We start from the raw sequence: 22,549 nt of genomic DNA on the forward strand, positions 1-22,549 counted from the left end.
TTTTTGTGCATATTTTCATTTTTGTATTTCTTGAAAGAAACCTTGGGGTGGGTGGTTATTCCGAACTCTGTAAACAAACTGTAATGAGCTTTGTACACTGAATTATATCAGTGTACAAAGAAATTATAGTTTCTTTGTACACTTACAAAGAAACTTACACACTTACACACTCTAATTTGTACACTTTGTACAAATTATAGTGTATATAGAAATTAAACTTTGAAAAAAAAAAAGAAATTATAGATAATTTCTTTTTTTCCCCCCTCCTATGAACCAGAATCATTAAAGAATATGTCCGTTTTGTCTTCTTCTGCTACTAAATTTCTTTACATAAAATGTAATTTTTTGACTAATGATTTTTCATTTTTTTTTTTTTTTTTTTTTTTTTTTTAATAAGTTCAGCAGGTATTTGGTCGTCGTCTCTTTTTTTTTTTTTTTTTAATATGATTCTGTTACATTTTCTACTTCTTCCAAGGTTGGTTCTTGACGTTCTATTTCATTATTTACATTGGCTACTAGTACTAATCTCTAGGTGGGAGTTATTGAGGATTTGTTGAGCAGCTCTCTAAATTAATTTTCTAATTCCGAAACGTTTTTCCCTCAATGAGACCATCTTTCCTCTCTCATTTTGAATTCCTATAATGCTTATTTATATCCTTATTTTCACCTTATGTTCCTTTTACGAATATTTCCCCCTGCTGGTTCTGTTTACTGTTCTCAAATATTTTTGAATAGATTTGCATTTTTCCTCCCTATGTATATACATTTCAAATTCAAGTTCGAAATAATTTCGCTTTCATTGCAAGAATACAGAATTTGTGAGAACAATTTACAAAATAAAAATAATATATACAGAAATTATTTGTAAGATTAGGGGATTACAATACGAAAAATCTCTTTTTTGGCTTTTTTTATGGCCAAAGAGCAACTGCTTTACAACCAAGGAAAAGAAGGGTGACACAGACTGCTATATCGCCTGGCCTTAAGGGAAACCTATGAAAAGCATTAAGGTATAGAAAAGGAGGACGGCGTTAGAAAGATAGTGGCCTTGAATAAGTAGACGGCATTCTTATCTTCAGACAAGCAAGATGCAACAGAACTTTAAAAAATAAAAAAAATAAACAAAACACTAAATAATATAGTGTTTTCAAACAAACATCTCCACGATTAGAATTGCATTCGTGTACTGCAAAGTATGGTGAGCAAAAAACTTTATTATTATTATTATTTATTTATTTTGTGAAAAGATGTAAAGAATCGGAGTATCCTAGAAGATAAGCATCCTTCCTTGAAAGTTGTTGGGAATAACAAATACTAAAAGGATTCAGGCATCAATATTACATTGCATTGGCTAGACAGTGTACGGCACAATTAGCTAAGTTGTATGGTCTACAGATACAGTAGAAACGAATAATGAATGTATAAATAAACAATAAACTCTATATCTTTAAGAAAAGGGTCACAGAAGGATATTCTGCTAGACAAGCCAAAATTGAAGAAAGTCGTTTTTGTCTATGACTTGCCAAGTTTATTAATGTGAGAAGATTGGTTGTTTTAATATTTTGATCAGAACACCTAACGGCAGGCATAATCTACATGTGTTCTCCAGTTGTTGTCGGTTCAGTGCAAGTAAAAAACAATTTGCTGAAGGAGGAATTCTCTCATCTCAGATGCGACTAGCGAGCTTACCTCAAAATGTCCGAAGAAACAAATTATTTTGTTATAATTCAGATAACCAACAGTTGGAACGATTTGAAGAATTGGAAAAAAAAAAAGCATCGAGCCAAATGAATTTTCTCACGTCGCTTTAAATTATCCAAGAAAAAACAAAGCGTGTGAAGAAACAGTACTTGTCTAATTTCTTAGCAGTGTGTGGAAATAAAATCCCAGCATCAAAATCGCAACTATTTGCTGGAAGATGTCAAACGAACGAAACCTTCTCTAAGAACTCAACAACAGGTATTAAAAATGGTCACAGCGCTGATTGGTACAGAGTGTACTCGATATAAAACGAAAGCAACTTCTTACAGTAATCCTTGTCTGATAGATTAACTTACAAATTGAGAGCAACATTTATCAGACTGAGAACGACGCCACAAACAACAGCTTTTCTTTTACATCTTGTTTTTCCCTTGACACTGGAAAAATCAACAGACGAAAGAATGAAAGGTACCATTATTGCCTTCCAAGTCACATGACCTGTGTGCACGCTCCAGTTGCTAAACAGTTCAGAAGATATTTTGGGACACGTGCCATCAGTAGGGACAGAACACTTTGATTTCCTTGACAACAGCTGAAATACAACCACTTTCCCATAATGCTCTGAACAAGTATAATGCGAAACTGCACAGATAACTGTTAATGCAATCTAGATCAGCACTTCCCAAACAGTGGGCCGCGGTCCCTTTGGGGGCCGTTAGTTTTATTGAGGGGAGCGTGAAATAATCAAAACAAATTTAAAATGTTTTAAGACTAAGTCAAATGTTTTAAAGTCATGCCAAATGTGTATGTACGATACTAAAAATGAAATATTTACATTTGATTTTTGCAATATTCCCTGTATATTTTTGTATTGAATATAAAAACAATAAATGTTATAATAATATATGTCTGTATTACGATTTTTTTTTCGATGGGGGCCGTGAAATATTTTAATTTTTCCAAAGGGGCTTTTACATCCATAAGTTTGGAAAGCACTGATCTAGATCACGAGCTTAATCTTTCGTTGGAAACGACGTTAATATAAAATGTTTTAAAATGTAAGCATTTTAATTATTTCTTCAAACTTAACAATACACATAGGTTATTATAATTTCTTACTTTTATATAGCTAATGGCTAATCCGAGTAAGTGATTTGAAATGACTTAATATACATACAAATCAGTTAAAAAATATAAATATTCTGGTTTGACCCCTTATGACTGTCAATTGCATGTGTTCTCTAGCCAACTGACTCTCTGCACCACATTTATAACGCCCTGAGGTCAAAGTCAGAATCCCTTGTGAGTGGAGTACCGGAGGAGAGTGAAAATAAAAGTATTTATCAACGTACGACGAATTTGCAATGGGTCGTCGTCACAGTCCTCTGAAGAGCAGAAGTTTCAACATACGCGCCATTTTTTTTTCTCTATTGGAGTCTTTCCTGCTGTTAAGAATATATCCATTAAAGATTAAGCAATAATAAAGCAAACTGTAAATTAAAAAAAAAAAAACACGCGCAGCAAATTCTCTCCCTCAAGAGTGAAACATCAATCTATTAGAATAAACTATAGGAGAAACGCGTGTGACTGAAAAAAGTATTTAAAGTATAGGGATTATTACATAAAACTCTGCTAAATCATCCATTTGCAAATACAGTGTAAAACTAGATGTAGCCTGGAAATGCCAAAGAGCTTTACATCGATTTTTACAGAGGTCAAATCTCATGAGATTGTTACAAAAATAACCTTGTATGTCTCTATATATTTTATGCTAAATATTAATGTAAATAACCCTATGAGAATTGACTGTACTTACTGCTTTAACAAAAATTTCTAGAATGTCAAAAATGAAGGTAATGCTTTGCCACCAGAACTTTGTATAATAGCTCTACATAAAGGCATAAGAAAGTTGTTTACGATTTAAGTGTATGAGAAAGTTTTTTGCGAGCTCTGCATATAAACACCTTCAAAGGTTAGTATCAAAGAGATCGGCAAGTTTCAAACAAGTTTCCGCTGCCCGACAAGAGAACAGCCGATGTAAATACCTGAGCGAAGTGTCGGTCGGAAGTCTTTTGCCGCGGGAGATCAACCGAAGCAATAGCTGCAGAGCGAACTTCAAGCGCCAGAGAAATCGTCCGTATGCTGAAACCTTTTGCCTGAGCTATTCGTGTACCGCAGATTGCAGTCCAATGCCCGCCAATATTCTGACGAGATGCCGCTTAAGCAAGACATTCAAGAAGGAAGCCTAAGACCTGAGATGAAAGAAAAGGAATAGGGACTTTAGTGCAAGACCTTTGGATGAGTGAGCGACAGAGTCTCTGTAAGTTTGTTCCATCTTTTGTTGTTGTACATTCCTTTTGTAATCTAGGAGATACGTTATAGATGGACTGATAAGAATTAACTTAATTGTAATAAGAAGTGTCCATAAGAGAGTCATTTGGCATGTTAATAATTGGCATAAGATATGTGAAATAACTTAGCATAGTTAGCTAACTTCTTTGTGAAGAAATTAGTTTCAATAATTTGATTTAATAAGCAGAGAAGTAATTGAGTAATTATATTGTATAGTTATTTAGTATTGAAAAGGGAAAGTTTGTTTGTTTATGGTAAAAGTCTAACGGATAGGTAGAGAGAGTAACCTCACTGTCGTTTAATTAATGTAGTTTGTTATTAATGTAAATAAATAACAAACTGTGTTTTATTTATATGTCAATAGAGTGCCACCTGATCTTTTAATTTACAATGCACTGTTCCTAAATAAACTCAGACTTGTGAGTGGGGAAACAACTAAGGCATTAAAGGCGTAGTTTAAGTACTTGAGAAACCACGACTGTTTATGTAAACTTTATTGAAGGAATTTATGCTAGTAAGAAAGATCTAACGGAGGCATTACTGTCTTAAGCCGATATAGAAATACTGATGGCGCAGTCTCAGCAAATGAATTTTCCAGTGTTCATAGGCATACGACTAGTAGATGCGAAAGGTGGATAAACATAGTACACAATAGAATAAGTAAGAAAAGTTATGAAAGCAAAAGCGCACTACTAATTAGAATAAAGAGTTAATACCCCCATCTACAATAACGCATTAGACATCATTCGTTACAACAGTATATGTACGAGGGTGGTATGAAAAGTTCTCGGCCTAACAATGAAGAAACGAATTTATAATTTCAAAATTATTTTTATTTTTCAACATAATCTCCCTTAAGACTAATACACTTATTCCAGCGATGCTCCAGCGCCAATTATCCTGTCCCTGTAGTGGTTCTCAGCAAGATCTGCAAAATATCCCTCTACAGCTACAATCACCTCTTGATTCGAAGAAAAACGCTGACCAGCAAGGAAGAGTTGTAGTTTTGGGAAGAGATAGAAGTCAGAGGGAGCCAAATCTGGGGAATAGGGTTTCTGGATTTTGGATTCTGGTGTGTACTGGTGAATCCAAGTCTCATCCATAGTAATAAATCGATGCACAAAATCAGCTTTATTCTTTTAAAACGCTCCAAGCACTGTTCAGAGATTTTCATGCGAGTGCGTTTTTGATCAGCGTGGCGCCCATCTTGCACAAAGCTTTTTCATTTGCAATTCTAATGCAAAATATATCCTACGCGTTCTTTTGAAATGCCTATAGTCTCAGCAATTTCACGCACTTTGACTCGCTGGTCATCCAATACCATATCGTGCACTTGATCAAAGATTTCTGGGTGTTACACTTTTTGGACGTCCTTCACGTGGATCATCTTCAAGGCTGGTAAGGCCACATTTAAACTCGTCAGCCCATTTCTTAATTGTCGAAAACGAAGGAGAAAAGTGCCCAAAAACTTTTATGAACTTCGAATGAATTTCTTTTCGCATTAAACCTTCTTTTACAAAGAATTTTATAACCGCACAATACTCAATTTTATCCATTTCAAGGGATACAGACGACACTTTTGCTTCAGACAGCTGTATAAAACTACTTGATAGAATGACTTGCAATTTCACATGGATGCTTATGACAGATGTATCAACTTAGAAAAAAAAAACACCGATAGTGTTGCCATCTATGGTCGAGGCCGAGAACTTTTCAGACCACCCTCGTACATTATAATGAGGGTGTACAGTGATCGGAAGAGATGTCATTATAATGAACACTTCTTACAGGCAGTAAAGATTTCAAAAAGTCGAAACTGCACTCAGAATCAAATAATAAATACGGACTCTCTCTCTCTTTCTTAATGATGACCCTGTATAAAAAGTTGGAAACCGATAGCACACACCGTAAGTCGAAGATAAGATAATATTACTCAGAGAGCCAGTCTACAGACAGTAGGTTTTTTTTTTTTTTTTTTTTTTTTTTTTTTAAGGATCACCGTAGGCCACTAAGCACAGGGAAATAAATAAAATAAAATTCATCTGACATCTAACACACTTCCCGGTTGGATTACAACTCACAACCGGTTGGTTGCAAAGAAGTGACACTGTCCACTTTGTTACCTATACTGGCACTCATATAATTAAATTTTACCTTACGGTATACACTGTAATGTTAATTAAACATGTCTATTGTTTTTTATATTACTGGGACAGTTTTTTTTTCTCAGTGATAACTTATAACTTACAAAAGAAACATTTACGCGAGTTTAATAATTGTGAGAATTCATACTTTGCAAGCATTGAAAGCATGCACTAGATTATGCAAGATGGATGCACAGAATGTATGTAAAGAAAAAATAAGCAAAGAACAGCCAAAAAAAGAAACCAAATTATTCAACATAACTGGTCGCGTGTGTGATAGGGATGGATCGCAATTTCGCATGTAACATCCATTCCTATCAGAACTCAATGAAATAAATTTATAAATTTATTTATTTATAAATAAATAAATAAAGAGTACTATCGCGGATCCATGAGGATCCGCGATAGTACTCTTGCCAAAAGAACAATGTGACTAAGAATAACGGTAGTACCTAAGTCAATGCCAGAATTAATGTTACGCGATTAAGGAAATAAAAATTTTTGTAATTTTTGCATAGAACATGCAAAAATAACAAAACAGCAACTAAACTACATTGGCAGAATATCTTTAAGCGAGTACGAAAACGAACACAATAATAATACCTCATCTCCCCCAAAGAATAAGGCCTTGTCGTGCCGGAGGGGGAAATGCGTGCATCGGTGATGTTGAGAGCTATGTTGGCGGTAGCACAGCTATCCGAAGGGCCACCGTCGTCAAAAGGTCTTAAATGAGAAGCCAGACTAACAGTATTCACATCCCCCCCATCTTAATGGTGAAAAGCAAACAAATCGATACCGGATTCATCGACTGCAGGATCCTGTTCTCCTACCTTGGAAACAATCAGAGCAGGAAGATGAAAATCAACTGGAAGACATCAAATAGAAAAGATGGAGTCTAGAAGAAAACAAGGGTGCTATACATTTTTTTTACAAATTGACACGTTTTTACAAAAACGTATATACGCATGATTTGGAAACAAAAAATTCCAAGAGTCTGCAACAACAGAACAAAGAAGAACTTATGGATCAAAAGAATTTTATTTTCCAGGGGAAAAAAAATGGAACTTGAGCTGCAAGAGTTAACGTAACAAATCAACAGCTCAAGCGGCAACAACTCATCAGAAGGTAGCTGTATCTAGCTTCAATATTCAACTCGGTGATCACCAACTTGACGGTCTTCCTCAGAATGCGTCGACAGAAATGTAACGCGAACTAAAGTCGGACATATTGGAACATATGAAAACTCCATAAGTGGGCGTCTAAGAATACCAACATTAAAAGTCCTAATAAATGTAGGCTACAACAGCTCATGTTATACGCAAATACCGTAGTAGAAATAATCACAACTAAAAGTTTATAAAGGAAACAAATCAGCTCTTACATAGAACAGCCTATATCATTACAATGAAACTTTGTTGCAAATTGCAGGAGTCGAAGATGCAGCAATCAGCACCATGAAAAATCCAGTTGGAGAGAAACGTCAACAAACTGCGTGCAACTTAAAAAATCTTAAAAACAACCGATGGAAAAAAAAACAAACAAACATATAATTTGACTTACAGAATAATTCCTATAGTAATTGAACTAAAGCAAAGAATCGTTGCAACTGCACAAAAATTTAAATATATGAATCAAGAATCACTTTTGGACTGAATTACTTCAGCCCAAAATATTCAATTTGGACTGAAGTAATATCCTACCTTCCAATCTCTATCGGGCAGGCGTTCCCAACCCTAGGCCCGCGGGCACCATGGCGCCCGTCGACCGATTTGTGGGTGCCCGCCTCTGTTCAACCGTGTGCCGTATAGTTTGAAATAAGCATGGCAACAATTCATGGCATGCTATATGACGCATGTGTTAATGACACATGACGAGTATTAAACCCATATAATGTAAAGTAGACGCGCATTCGAAGTTGTTCATTATCTGTTGCTAGATATATGCGCATAACTTTAACGGTGTCTTGTACTTACATTTTTGAAATATTCTGATTTTTAATCCTAAAATGAGTGAATCAAGTAAAAGTAAAATTTCAAGTAAAATTGAAAAAATTGATGATGCCCGTCACCCTACCGGTATTTTAAAATGTGCTCTAGGAAACAAAAATGTTGGGAACCACTGCTATAGGGAAATACAGAATCAAAGAATCAATCTCCAGTAAAAAGAAGAAACACTCGAATTTCGGAAATCAAGCTGGGACAACTGTTTGAACATAATAAAAATGTCTTATGGATTAAGGAAATAGAATCAGAAATGAAAGAAAATTAACGTAAAATGTCTTTATTGCTCAAGAAATAGCGCGCAAACTAAAAAATTAAAAACTGGACCTGACAAAAGAAATTACTGGATTTTGGTTAAGGCATCTAACCAGCATCCATAGTCGAATGGCAGAACAATTTGTTGCAATCAAGCTCAATTGAAGATTGGATGATATCTGGGCGTACATTTCGAATAATAAAAGGATAAGAGTGCAACTCAAGTAACTATCGTCCAACAAGTTACCTACCAAGTACATTTAAGCTGTTCACAATCATAACAAATTCTATGTACCATTATTTACCAGATAATCACATTTATCAATAGGGCAATTAAAAAACGCTGCGGAATGAAAGACCAGGTTCTCATAGATAAAATGATGATCCACAGAAATTCAAACAGACGAAAACTAACTTGATCATGGTGTGGAAAGAATACAAGAAAGCATTCGACTCCTTCCCTCTCACAGTCTTGGTTCTAAATTCACTAGAAAGATTCGGAATTAGCGAAAACATATCTTCGTTTCTGTCTGCTGCTATGAAATCATGTAAAACAACTTTAATAAGGAGGAATTTTCCTTGATTCCTTGTCACCATTACTCTTCAATATTTCTTTGATATCTTCGTCAATGATTTTGAAGAAAACACAACTTCAATATGAAATTTCTAAAAATAATATAAAAATTTCCCATCTACTTTATATACTTGAAATTATATAGAAAATCCGCACAGCAAATAAACTCATTACGGAACGCGGTTTATATTTCAAGGGTACCAAAATGAAATTTGGTTGGGATGAATACACAACTTCATCTATTAAAAGAGGAAAAATGATACTAAGAATTTTAATTAGGAGAAATGTATAAAAACAAATTCAACTAATGAACAATACCTAGCAATATTAGAAGCCAGTGATATTCTCCACTCTAAAGTTAAACATAGCAGCTGAGGAATACACCAAAAGAGTCCGGAATACCCTGAGAAAATTTAATGGATTCAACACAACCCGAGCAATGAACTTCTGGGCTATACAAGTGATCAAACATACAGCTGGCATAATCAACTGAACCAAAAAACACTTAGAAAAATTACACCACAAAACTCGAAAATTAATGATCACGCATCATATCCACGAAGTGACGATGACTGGCTGTGTCTACCAAGAAGAACAGGCGAATGGGGGGGGGGGGTCTACTGCGAATAAACTGGTTTAAAAAATTACAGTACATCCACAATAGTACTGCTTGCTCCAAGCCATTTCACAGGGTCTTCTAAATGTATTACGAAATAAATTCGATTACAATAAAGAACAAATAACTGATTTATGAGCTGGAAAAATAAATCTTCCTGTGGCCAATTTCCGAGAAACACTGAGGGAAAAAATTAGAAAGACCAAGACGTGGCAATGACGAAAATATGGATATATTAAGAAAAAAAAATAGAAGGTTTTATTCCAGCCGCTTAAGAAGAAGCGTTGCAAACTAATGCCATCAAATCAAAAACTGATAATACTGCTAAATACAGATCATGCGATCAGAAAGATGAAGCTGTAGAACATCTCATAAATGCCTGCAGCAAGATAACTCAAACTGTTATAACCGCCATGAGTGGCCAAGATAATTCAATGGCATATATGCAAAAAAATATTGTTTTCCTACTTCTGATAACTGGTGACAACATAAAATTGGGAAATTGGAAAACGAAACTGCTAAAATTCACTGGAACTTTAGAATGCAAACTGATCTGCCTTTTGATCCCCATAGATATGACATCACAATTACTGAACATCAACAAGTTTGATTACTGACATCGCAGTGCTATTCTCAGTGATAACAGCAACAACAAAGAACTTACAAAAAAAATACTAAATATGGAGATCTGGCAATCGAAGATGGTCGGTTGTGTCTTAAACAGACCAAGGTCAGTTTAATTGCACTGTCAGTTTAAACAGACAGTGCAATTAAAAAAGTTATCTATTTAAAAGAATTAAACATCAACGATATAAACACATATGCTTTAGAAAACACGCCATTACTTGGAAGAGTTCATATATTACGACGCTACTACTACGTGACAACCTATTCTTAGATTCTTGGATAGACTCTGAATTGCACTGTATCGCCAGTCAAATTGTTGTGAATGATATCTTGTTTTGGCTGTATTTCAAATGTGTGAATAAAAGTAACAATAATAATAATTAATGGGGACAGGTGTGGTGCGACCAAACAGAGAAGATCGCTAGTCAGGGGGGGGGGGCATACACCAAGACAAAAGGCACTAAAAAAAAAAAAGCTCGAAAAAATGTGAAGAACTAAAAACCACATAAAATAAGACAATAAAATCATCTACTTGAGCAGGATAGCTCCATCTCCCCCAGATTTTTGCTTTTTTTGTACCTGCATGTACTGTGTGAAAATGAACGTTTAATTATCATTTCATTATCTGCAGTATTAGTCATAGTAAAGGCATGATGTAAGGCTAATTATGCATTGCATACTTCTTACATCGGGATCTTACTGTAATTAATAATGGCAAGAAAAAGTTCATTTTCACAGAGTACACAGATATATACAAAAATCAACTATCCTGCAGAAGTAGAATGATTATGTTCTCGTATTTTTTTCTTCTTCTTTTTAATGAAAAGATGCAGGTTTTAGAAATTCATTTCTTTTGTAGCGTGGTGCTTTTCTTATTGTTTAATGTCCTTGACTAGAAGTCATCTGTTTGGATGCACCATAATGGTCCTATTAATAGTAACAAACTGAACTTAACAGAAACAAAAAACCTTACATTATTATACTTCTAAATCAAAATCTGATTCACGGACAAGATAATCGCAATTTACCAAAATTATACTTCTGAGCATGAAACAAAATTCTAATTATACGCTTCCCTCCAAGTGAACAATGGCATCTTTGGGTTAAAATTTTATTCAGAGAACATTTCTTCAAACAAAACAAAAATACTATGTAAAATAACAAAAAGTTTTTATTTCATTGGGCTTATTGCATTCTATACATATGTTGCGCACGAAGAGTATCCCTCAAAAAGAATTCTGCTACCTGTTAAACAGTGAAATATTTGCACCAAATTCATTTTTCACTTCATGGTCGAAATTCGCATAAGTTGTGAAGTTATCAAAAAATAATAAGTACAATATTCGTGTTTTAATTGCTACTACATTTTATAAACTATTTGTATAATTTATAAAATGTAAATTTAAAATTTATATGACCTAACACTTTTCTAATTAAAAATCCAAGTAAATAGGTATCAATAATAAATAACAGCATAATTTTTCGGAACACTAACTCTCCAAGCTGTCAGAGTAGGTTACATAGTTTGAACAATACGGTAAAAAGACAACTGTATGTAGTTAAAAAAATTAGGTCTGTATCAACAACATTAATATAAGCATTTGTTATACTTATATCGTTAGGTTGGCTGAGTGGTTAGCTATCCGCTCTCCAATCAAATCCCGCTGTGGGAATGGATATTTGTGATTGTCTTCAGGTGAAAGATGAATTTCATTTTCATCACTGCTTGAAAAAATTTCCAAAGTTTGGTCTCTACACAGCAGGGTTAATGAACTTGGTAAAAAAAAAAAAAAAAAAAAAATCCTTAACCCACAAACGGTACGAATATACTATATGTTTACAAATAATTTTTTGGGGGGTTAAAAAAAAAACATGAAGTGAATATGTAAATTTGTAAATTTACATATTCACTTCATGTAAAATATGTAAATTCACTTACATGTAAAATATGTAAATTTCAGTTGCAGACAAATGCAAGTGTTGTAATTTTCATTAGATAATAATTATTATTATTATTATCTCAGATCTACAGGGAGTCGAGGACTCATCGAGTGAGGTTGTAAATTACCCAACCCAGCTATCATACCTTCCCTTAAATTCATGTCCACTAGATGCACTCACTATCCTTAAGGACAAATTATTCCACTCACTCACTGCTCTCTGGGAGAAAAACCAAGCTCCTACCCATTTCTTGACTGAGAACAACCTTAACTTCCATGGATGCCCCGGTGTTCTCTTACCGCCTTCCATATAAAGAAAAATTTCATCATTTGAAATGCTATAACACTCATTTAAAAGTTTATAGACCTCTATCATATCACCCCTCTTTCTCCTGTTAACCAGTCTGCAATCCACACACTGGCAATCTGCCCTCATAATCTAAATCGCATAATCCGGATAAAATCTTTGTAACTCTTCCTTGCATCCTTTCCACAGCTTCTTTATCCTCTTGGAACCCGGGAGACCAAATCTGCGCACAGTAATCCAGGTGTGGTCTTATCAAAGCCTTATAAAGAGGCAAAATTACTTCCTTATCCTTACATGTCAAGGTTCGCTTCAGCATAGCAATTATCCTCTGGGTTGTATTTGAAACTTTTGCTATGTGACCTTTGAACTTTAAATTCTTATCCACCAATGCACCAAGATCCCTTGCCTCTTCAGTTTCTTGTAGCATAACTCCGCTAATATAATATGCCGATGGAACTCTAATCACGCCAAAGTGCATAACTTTACACTTATATTAAACTGAAAGCCATTTTCGTTTGCCCAGATTTCCAGTTTATTCAAATCATTTTGTAATTGCTGAATATCAGTAGCATCCCTGATTTCCCTGCCTATCTTATAAATCTGATGATAGAACCCTGCTTGATGATATTAATGTATAGATTGAACAATAATGGCCCAAGGACTGGACCCTGAGGTACATCACTAGTTACCTTAAATCTGGCAGATTTATATCCACCGTATACCACTTTTTGATATGTCTGTCAACCATCCCACGATCAAAGTCAATAGATTATATTCCAATCCCATATTCTCCAGTTTACGCAACAGCCTATCAAATGCCTTAGAAAAATCCAACATTATCATAGTGTATTCTTTCCCTTTATCCAACTCGGCCGTAACATTGTTATAAAATATGAGCAAAATGCTAAAACATGGCCTTCCTTTAGTAAACCCATGATGTTCCTGCAGAGTACAGAATGCTTGTTTACCCATTTCTGTATGCGAGTTCTTACCAACTTCTCTAAAATCTTCACTACCACACCACAGATACTAATAGGTCGGTAGTTAGACACATCAGTTTTTGCACCATCCTTGTGCAATGGAACTATCATACATTCCTTCCATTCTTGTGGTATCATTCCTGAGCTGAGACTCAAGTTATACAAATGTGTGAAAGGCTTAGCCAATTCAGATGAACATTCCTTTAGCAAACGGGCTGATACTCCATCTGTCCCTATTGACAAATTCTTATCCAGGTTATGCAAAAGCTCTTCAACCTCGTTTTCACGAACCTCTAACTCTTCATCCAATGTAGCAGTAGCACTGTGCACCATGCTACATACACCTGGTTGTTATATCATCTGCATTCAATAAAGTTATTCTTCCACCATTCATTCTCTCTTTTGCTTGCGGCATAACGATAAAAATCTTTTGGATTGCCTTTAGCTTGCATGGTCAATTTCTTTTCATACTTCGTTTTAGCTTTTCTCACAATACTCGTTACTTTTCTGGCCTGAGCTTCATATATTTCATAACTCCTCTCACTCTTATTCTCACGATATTCCTTCCATATCATCTTCTTCTTGTTGTGGATCTCTTGCTTAATAAGGCTGCACATCCATTTCACTCACAACCTATTTATTCTTAGAACACTAGGGATACAATGAGATACCGCCTCATTCAAGCACTTTTTCAAAGATTCCCATGCATTGCTCACATTTTTTCCATTCAGTAACTGATACCATGGGACCAAATATAGTATTCTAAGCTGATCATAATTTCCAGCTTTGTAGTTCAGCATGTAGCCTGTTTTAATCGGAGCTTCAATACAAGTAGATACTTCCCAAGAAAGTACAGCATGATCACTGTCTCCAACTGGTGGTAAAATAGCCATATTCGTGACAGAGATCCTTTCTGTCATATCTAGTACTGTCATATCTAGATAGTAATCCTACAATTTTTACTCTTTCGCATTTCTTTCTTGCTTCTTCCAACAGACCTTTCATATCTTCTCTCATACTATGTTTGTCACCACTTAAATTATTAGTACCTACCAGCACTACCATTTCTTTTACATTTCTTTTTTAGTTTTTCAATTACGTTTGTCATATTTTTAATTTTCGCACCCGGGAAACTAGAAGTGGTGACTCCCTCGGCAAGCGCAAATTTTAAAATTGAGTCACCATACCATATTACCTCTTTTCTCTTAGATATTAACTGACTTACCTTATTGTTATTAATATTTTGATTTCCATGTTCAGTATTTTCCCGCCTGTTCTTGTTCTCATCCTCTTTCTTATCCTGTCGAAGTTTAGACAAACGTTTTTCCATCATTTCCAATTCCCTGGTCGATTTCCTAATAATTTCTTAGCTATTTCTAATGTCAACGTATCCTCAGATAAATTATCATCACTGCAGCAGTGCTTTTGTTCAGGACAAACGCTCTCCTCAGTAGCAACAACTTTAGCTTTAGTCACTGCCTTGTTACGACGAGTTTTTGGCGCCATTTTTAATAGTGAAAACTAATAAAATTTCGATATTAAAAATTCTGTTTCCGAGTATATAATGATTATAATTATTCCAAAAGGGTTTACTCTATCCAACTCATGAATAGGTCAGCTTACAGTACGAGACTCGGGCCATATATCCTATATCATATGATATAATGGTATAGTTCTCTCACGCATGAAGCGACTCACTGATCTCAATGATTTTTCAGAGTAGGCTACACTTGTTTCTACAAGACCAATAGAATTCATGAATCGAGAGAATAAGCCTAATATCACATATGCCATATGCAGCACAAAGTTATATCACGTTACGCGATAGATAACAAACGTCTCCCCGTCCAAAAATAAAACGAAACCGTTATGTACTCTATTTGTTCGTTATCAATCTCAACCACGAAAGAATGTAAACCTGTTACACATTTCGTAACATTATAAGTCCGAAACTCCAGTCAAGATAACAGACACAGAACTCTTTCATGCAGCTTTAGGTCTCCAAATAAACAGGATGGATGGTCTTCTCATGCCTTCTTGAAAAAGCATCCATCATCATTTAAAGATATTCACGAAATATCCATGCCAGAGTGGGAATCAACACCCGAATATTTGAAAGTTAGGAAGCAAAGAACGCTATTCACTGGAAAACCAAGATGGCAAATTAGTTTTATCAGTATAACAGTACTTTTGTATAATAATAATAATAATAATAAAATAAACAGGTAAAATACAGATTCGGCATCAAATATTTTGCTATTTAAACAAACAAAAAAAAAACCTTTATGACAAAAATTATACTTTATGTTATAATATTATAATAATATAAAATATATTAAAATAATATAAAATTATATTACATTAAGCAATCATAATCTTAACAGTTGAATACTTAAAGAATTCGCTTAACGAGTCGCTTTTTTTCTTCTTAAGTAGTATAAAAGTTATTAATTGCACGTAAACACTATTAGGCAACTTAAAAAAAAATTGCTCGGAACAATTTGGTCCAATTTATCACTTTTGAAAGATAAAAACCATGTCTTGGACGCCAAACTTATTCTGCATGATGCCTATATCTTGAAGAATATAAGCTCTCCTCAAAAAGAAATCAGTGAATTATTAAATGTACCTAAAAATATCCTTTAACCATTTTTCCGTAAGCGCACGCATGTTGTAGTAAACAGGTACGTACATCCAGAGAAGGTACAAAATCAAAAATCAGAACACAAACGTCTTGCGTATTTTTAAAAATTTATTTAGGAAAAATTAAACAGTACTTAAAAACGAACCTCAATCCAAAGTGAATAGATTCTTCAAAAAGATGTGTTTGTACATTGATGTAGTTCAAAGAATTCATTGTTTATTTATTTGAACTCCATGCACTGCAGATGCCGACTGGTTCTATGGGTACATAAGTGGGGACTGAATTTCTTTTTTTGATTCCTCGATAGTTTTCTTTCCGTGTCAGCGTCTTGCTTAGAGCGAACAGAACTTACATCCCTTCTATGAGAATTGCCAAGAGGCGGCCTCTTGGCAATTCTCATAGAAGGGATGTAAGTTCTGTTCGCTACAAACTTGGTATTAACTTGGTCTACCTACTCACTGATGAGACCTCGAAAAAGGTCGAAACCGGTCTGGGTAGTGACCTTCTCTCATAATGTCGAAGAATAATACAGCTCCTAGGAGTTAAGTTCACATTATGGGTAAATATCAAGAATAGTGATCGGAGCTTGCTCCACCCTTTCTATCAGTTGCCTCAGCTTGCACTACCTTCAAGGGTCAGTTGCTGCTCTATCCAGGTATTTGCTTACGTTTGGAATCGCCGAACTTTATATAGTTTCTATATTCGGCATGAAACTCTTCGAGTTTCTTATTCGGCTAAGAAACAATATGGGATATAATATAATATCCCTTAACTTAATTAAGCAATATCTTATGTTATTATGAACATCTTAAATTATCGTTTTATTTATGTAGTCATTTTTCCCCTCTCAGAGCATATGTGAAACACACTAAAATATCGGGCTAGGTTATTTGGAAATTGCCCAAGGCTCAATTCACAGAAAAGCCTAGTCTACCCTAGATAATGCAGCACCTGCAAGTTTCACACAACTATATATATATATATATATATATATATATATATATATATATATATATATATATATATATATATATACACACACACACACACTGTATATTTAAAAGCTGAAACATAAATCACGGAGATTTCATGAAAAGCTGTAATAGCCTTCATATAAAACAGACCCAACAAGAAGGAAGCGATTTAAGTAGACATAAGTAACTTAAAACAGTTTTACTTCTGCAGATATCGGAGAGAAGGGGAAGGAGAAGCTCTGAAACGTGTTTTTTTTTTTTTCAAAAGTCTCTATATGACATGCAGGACAACTGAGCTTTTGAGAATAATAACGAAGATCCTATAATGGTCTGAAGTTCAAAAGCATTATAACAAAACTAAAATGCACTAGTTTTTTGTTGTTGTTGATTATCAATCTAGCTCACGATAAGTTGGAGATCCTGTAATATGTTTGTTCCATGGGGGAAAAAATAAATTGAGAAAAGCAACTTATCGATATTCTTCAATAAGCAGAGATATAGTCGTCAGGAGCACCTTAAATATAGCGATAAAGACTGCTCCAGGGAACAGAGGTTAATAATTCGAAGGGCTAGAGAAGATAGATGGTTGAATTTACCTGATATAACACGAGCATCCATTGTCCGTGTTATAATATGCTTAGAGGATAGTGAAGGAATAATGGGTGCCAGTCTCTGGAAGTGTGTTCATGGAAGTACCTGTAGAAAAGACACATGGCAATCTGTGATAACGACTGAAGTGAATCTGAGAAATAGAGAGAGCGAGACGGGGAGGGGGGGTGGAATCTAGCAGAAGTACCTCTTCTGGATAGCACAAGGCTTTTTTGGTGCACCAACACATAAGAACAATAATAATCATGGGTTAGGCGAATTTTGAATTTATACATAGCAAAGCAAATGAACAGGTGAAAAAGTGGCTCTGAAGAGAAAAGGATATTAAGTTTTTTTTCAGGTTGTGGGAACTAATATCACGATACGCTTGTGCCAGAAGGCTAAAAAATGTTAATCCCAGAAGGGAAATTTTATCTTGTAAAAATCTCCGGAGCATTGAATGATGACTAGGTTATTTTCACTCCACTGAAAAATGGTATGAAGATCTGTGCACGCGGCTGGTTGTAGTTCTTGAAATTTGAGATGTTTGTAGATAAGTTTATCCAATGAGCATCGGCAAAACTATGCATAGGATTTGAGGTAATTTATGCATAGAAGAAAGAGAGAGTACCGAGGCTCTCGTGCAGTATTCGATAAATCTGAAGGATGGAAGCGACCAACTACGACAAGCAATAAACGACCAAAGAGAAAAGTGGCTGCCCAACCTCAAAGGATGAAAAAGCAGAATAACGGATGATAATTTTCTGAGGTGTCACATGCAAGCTAATAAGAAAAGGCATCAACTCACCGGCAATTTGATTGACAAATTAAGATTTGTAAGTAAAATATAATACCTCATAACTCTTTATTTACTGTCCAAGAATTATATGATAACGTTTTCATGAAAACTAAATTCGGACTGATCTGCAAAAGAAAAATTCTGCAGGTATATTGCTGACAAATAAAAATTAGTTTCATGGGAAGTCAAAAGCACCTCGCCAAAGAACTTTCTCTAGTAACGACAGTATCCTAGAAGAAAACACAAACATCTTACCTTACAGAACTGCGACTTGATTTTCACAGTCTGAAGTTTCATAGTTGCCAAGCGCTGCTCTGTACAAAATAAATAAATAAAATAGTAAACAGTAATACAAATGAAAAAGAAGAAACAATAATAAAATAAACAAATAAATAAAATTCGCCTGAAGCAGGGGAAAAGGCTATATATATATATAATGAGTGAGAACAAAACGAAGGGTTTCCAATAAGAAACTTCAGGAGTTGTGGCAGAATTATCGTGTGCCTAAAACAATTACAATTAAAGGAACTGTAAACACTACCACATATACAAAACACTTATGAAAAACTAAATGAAATTTTCCAACATAACAATATTCATATGCACTTTTCAGTCGAAATTCACGAGATATTCCCTCAGACTGCACGAAAATGGATATGACGCAATACTAAAAAAATTTTAGAGTATAAATTAAGTGTTTGTTCGGTCGAAAGTTACTTCAAACTAGTAGATGGAATGGATTACTCCATAGAATTACATGCTGCTGTTCGAAATGACAGTAGCATTCTAGACAGTGCTCTAGAGGAGAATGACAGTGGAGGAAATGTGTATGTTGCATTGGGCAGCAGTTATGCATTGCGAAGTCCAAAGATGATAGAGTCTGAGATCTGACCAAGTATATCATTCAGCTCCTAGAGAATTTTTTATAAAATAAAAAATTGTTCCATGGTGCGATAAATCGCACTATATACTCATCCTGTCTGATGGACATATTTGAACTCGAGAGGTGGCACTGTAATAATGTCTGATAGTTTTTAACAGTATGGATGAGGTCCACTGGTCGTAGAGAATAGAATCGAATCGCACGCACTTTTTAGTAACGACAGTATCCTAGAAGAAAACACAAACATCTTACCTTACAGAACTGCGACTTGATTTTCACAGTCTGAAGTTTCATAGTTGCCAAGCGCTGCTCTGTACAAAATAAATAAATAAAATAGTAAACAGTAATACAAATGAAAAAGAAGAAACAATAATAAAATAAACAAATAAATAAAATTCGCCTGAAGCAGGGGAAAAGGCTATATATATATATAATGAGTGAGAACAAAACGAAGGGTTTCCAATAAGAAACTTCAGGAGTTGTGGCAGAATTATCGTGTGCCTAAAACAATTAATAAATAAAATAGTAAACAGTAATACAAATGAAAAAGAAGAAACAATAATAAAATAAACAAATAAATAAAATTCGCCTGAAGCAGGGGAAAAGGCTATATATATATAATGAGTGAGAACAAAACGAAGGGTTTCCAATAAGAAACTTCAGGAGTTGTGGCAGAATTATCGTGTGCCTAAAACAATTACAATTAAAGGAACTGTAAACACTACCACATATACAAAACACTTATGAAAAACTAAATGAAATTTTCCAACATAACAATATTCATATGCACTTTTCAGTCGAAATTCACGAGATATTCCCTCAGACTGCACGAAAATGGATATGACGCAATACTAAAAAATTTTAGAGTATAAATTAAGTGTTTGTTCGGTCGAAAGTTACTTCAAACTAGTAGATGGAATGGATTACTCCATAGAATTACATGCTGATGTTCGAAATGACAGTAGCATTCTAGACAGTGCTCTAGAGGAGAATGACAGTGGAGGAAATGTGTATGTTGCATTGGGCAGCAGTTATGCATTGCGAAGTCCAAAGATGATAGAGTCTGAGATCTGACCAAGTATATCATTCAGCTCCTAGAGAATTTTTTATAAAATAAAAAATTGTTCCATGGTGCGATAAATCGCACTATATACTCATCCTGTCTGATGGACATATTTGAACTCGAGAGGTGGCACTGTAATAATGTCTGATAGTTTTTAACAGTATGGATGAGGTCCACTGGTCGTAGAGAATAGAATCGAATCGCACGCACTTTTTAACGCAAATCCCACTTATGAAAGGTTGTAATCTGCAAACCTACCTCACATTAGTAGCGTGTGCAGATTAAGAACCAGATAATCCGGAGAACTTTTTCAAACTACTTCAGGCCGCCAATAAAAGTACTTTTTCTTGCATGTTTTTACTGAAAACTAGATTTGCAGATTTTGTAACAGAGATATGAGGAGTGCTGCTCAGGAATGCCAAAGGCGAATTCCCAACCATCAACAAATTTTCATTAATGTATACCAATATGCGAAAGTAAATGTATCACTGTGTAGCCAAACGCCAAATTACTCGCCATACTCTAAACAATGTTTTAAGTACTAAGAGTTTACACTCACATCATGTATTACATGAGGCGAAGTGAGCTTTGGATGCTCACAGATTCCGATATGTGCAAGTACAAGATTATTCAACAATGACGTAATATTTACTGGAGATGTAGTGAATGCTATTCAAAAGCATTTATTAGCTGCTGAAAATCCTTGTGCAACAGTTTGACGGATATCCAAAGTATATTCGGTGAATGTGAGATGGTTGAGAAGGAATTCACTGGAAGATCTTCCTATTCCTAGTAGGGAAACTTTTTTGGGGGGAGAGGATGCAAAGTGAGCTGCCTGACCTTTCGGAGGCTGTCCTTTATAAGAGCTGGCATTTTATAGCTCCCAAATTCTGTTCATACGCAGCATATATTAGACCTTCCTTTGTGGGATTAATATCCTGCAAAGGGAGGCTGCAGAACTTTTATCACATTAGAGCGGCACATCGGCGAGAGAACTGGAAAAAAAGAAACAACTTTTTGAAATTATTCTTGAATAGTTGCAAACTGTAGTCGTGGGTTACGGTTCGTGACAAACTGTTCCAGAAAATAGACAGGCCGAATTACAGGGGGGAGCTAATTCAGTGGATCTGCATGTTAAAACAAACACGATATGCCAAGTGTTTAGAACCTCTGGGAACAACTGACGAAATGAGTTTGTACGATGAAAAAGCCAGACGATAAATATCGGTGCACTAATATTACGCTATCAGCACGAAAACAGAATAATTTGCAGTTTTTTCCAAACTCAAGAGAAGTGATGAAAATGTCTCTCATTTTTTTATCTTGCATTTTTCATCATCCTATTCGGCACATACTTCCAATTTGTATATTTCTTCCTTAAGACCCTCTTCACTGCAAGAAACCTTTTTTGATTCACTTCTTTTACTTAACTCAATTTTATCTGATTTTATTCAATTTTTATATCCTTATTCTCCTTATTTGTATTCACTGTCACTATCCTTTTTCTCTTATCTACCTGTGTGTGCGCATTTTTCCTTCAACCCAACGGTTGGGGGATAGCTATACTACATTATTAGGAAATTATCATACAAGGTGATTTCCCGCTGCCTTCCTTTTTCATTAGTATCCTATGTCTGGAGTCACATGTTATCACGGGGTGGTTTTCTTGTGTTGATGGACGAAAAACCAGACCAGATAACTCACTATTTGATTGTAAAGCTCTGATAAAGGTTCTTCCTCGCGTTAGACGGGATTCGAACCCAGGTGTTTCCAATGAAACCAACTTAGCTATGGAAGTTCTGTCTACTTACCAATATAGGCATCCTTTATCAAATCTTTGCCTTATTTGATTTATATTTTTATACTTCCACACTTAAACTATTGCCTTTTATAAACTTCCCTTATCTTATATTCTTTCTTCTTTTCTCAACACTAAGCTGCTGGTTAGAGAGCGGTACTATCCACTCTGCAAACAAGGCTAGCAAATAAATAAAAAAAAAAATAAAATAAAATTTACTCATTCCTGTCGGGCCGAGCGAGCAAACAGAACAGAGCCCACTAAAACTTGGTCAAAAGAATGACCACCAAGAACGTTCTCACAA

The 22,549-nt window shown here is 35.0% G+C and overlaps 1 protein-coding gene across 5 annotated transcripts in view; it reads right to left on the bottom strand.

Annotated features, from left to right (window-relative positions):
* LOC150108925 (myocardin-like) overlaps positions 1 to 22,549 on the bottom strand; it is a 456,675-nt gene that overhangs the window by 235,471 nt on the left and 198,655 nt on the right. The window contains exon 5 of one of the 5 annotated variants that reach the window (XM_090411004.1): positions 19,637 to 19,695. The exons of 3 other annotated variants lie outside the window; for them this stretch is intronic. The gene's annotated coding sequence lies outside the window, so the exon portion shown is untranslated. Of the gene's footprint in view, positions 1 to 18,756; positions 18,801 to 19,636; positions 19,696 to 22,549 lie in introns of those variants that run through there. One more of the 5 variants, XM_090411012.1, reaches the window with a different exon arrangement.

The sequence above is a fragment of the Typopeltis vanoorti genome, chromosome 2, assembly GCF_054136105.1.
Source record: "Typopeltis vanoorti isolate ZY-2024b chromosome 2, IOZ_Tvanoo_1.0, whole genome shotgun sequence".
Taxonomy (NCBI): domain Eukaryota; kingdom Metazoa; phylum Arthropoda; class Arachnida; order Uropygi; family Thelyphonidae; genus Typopeltis; species Typopeltis vanoorti.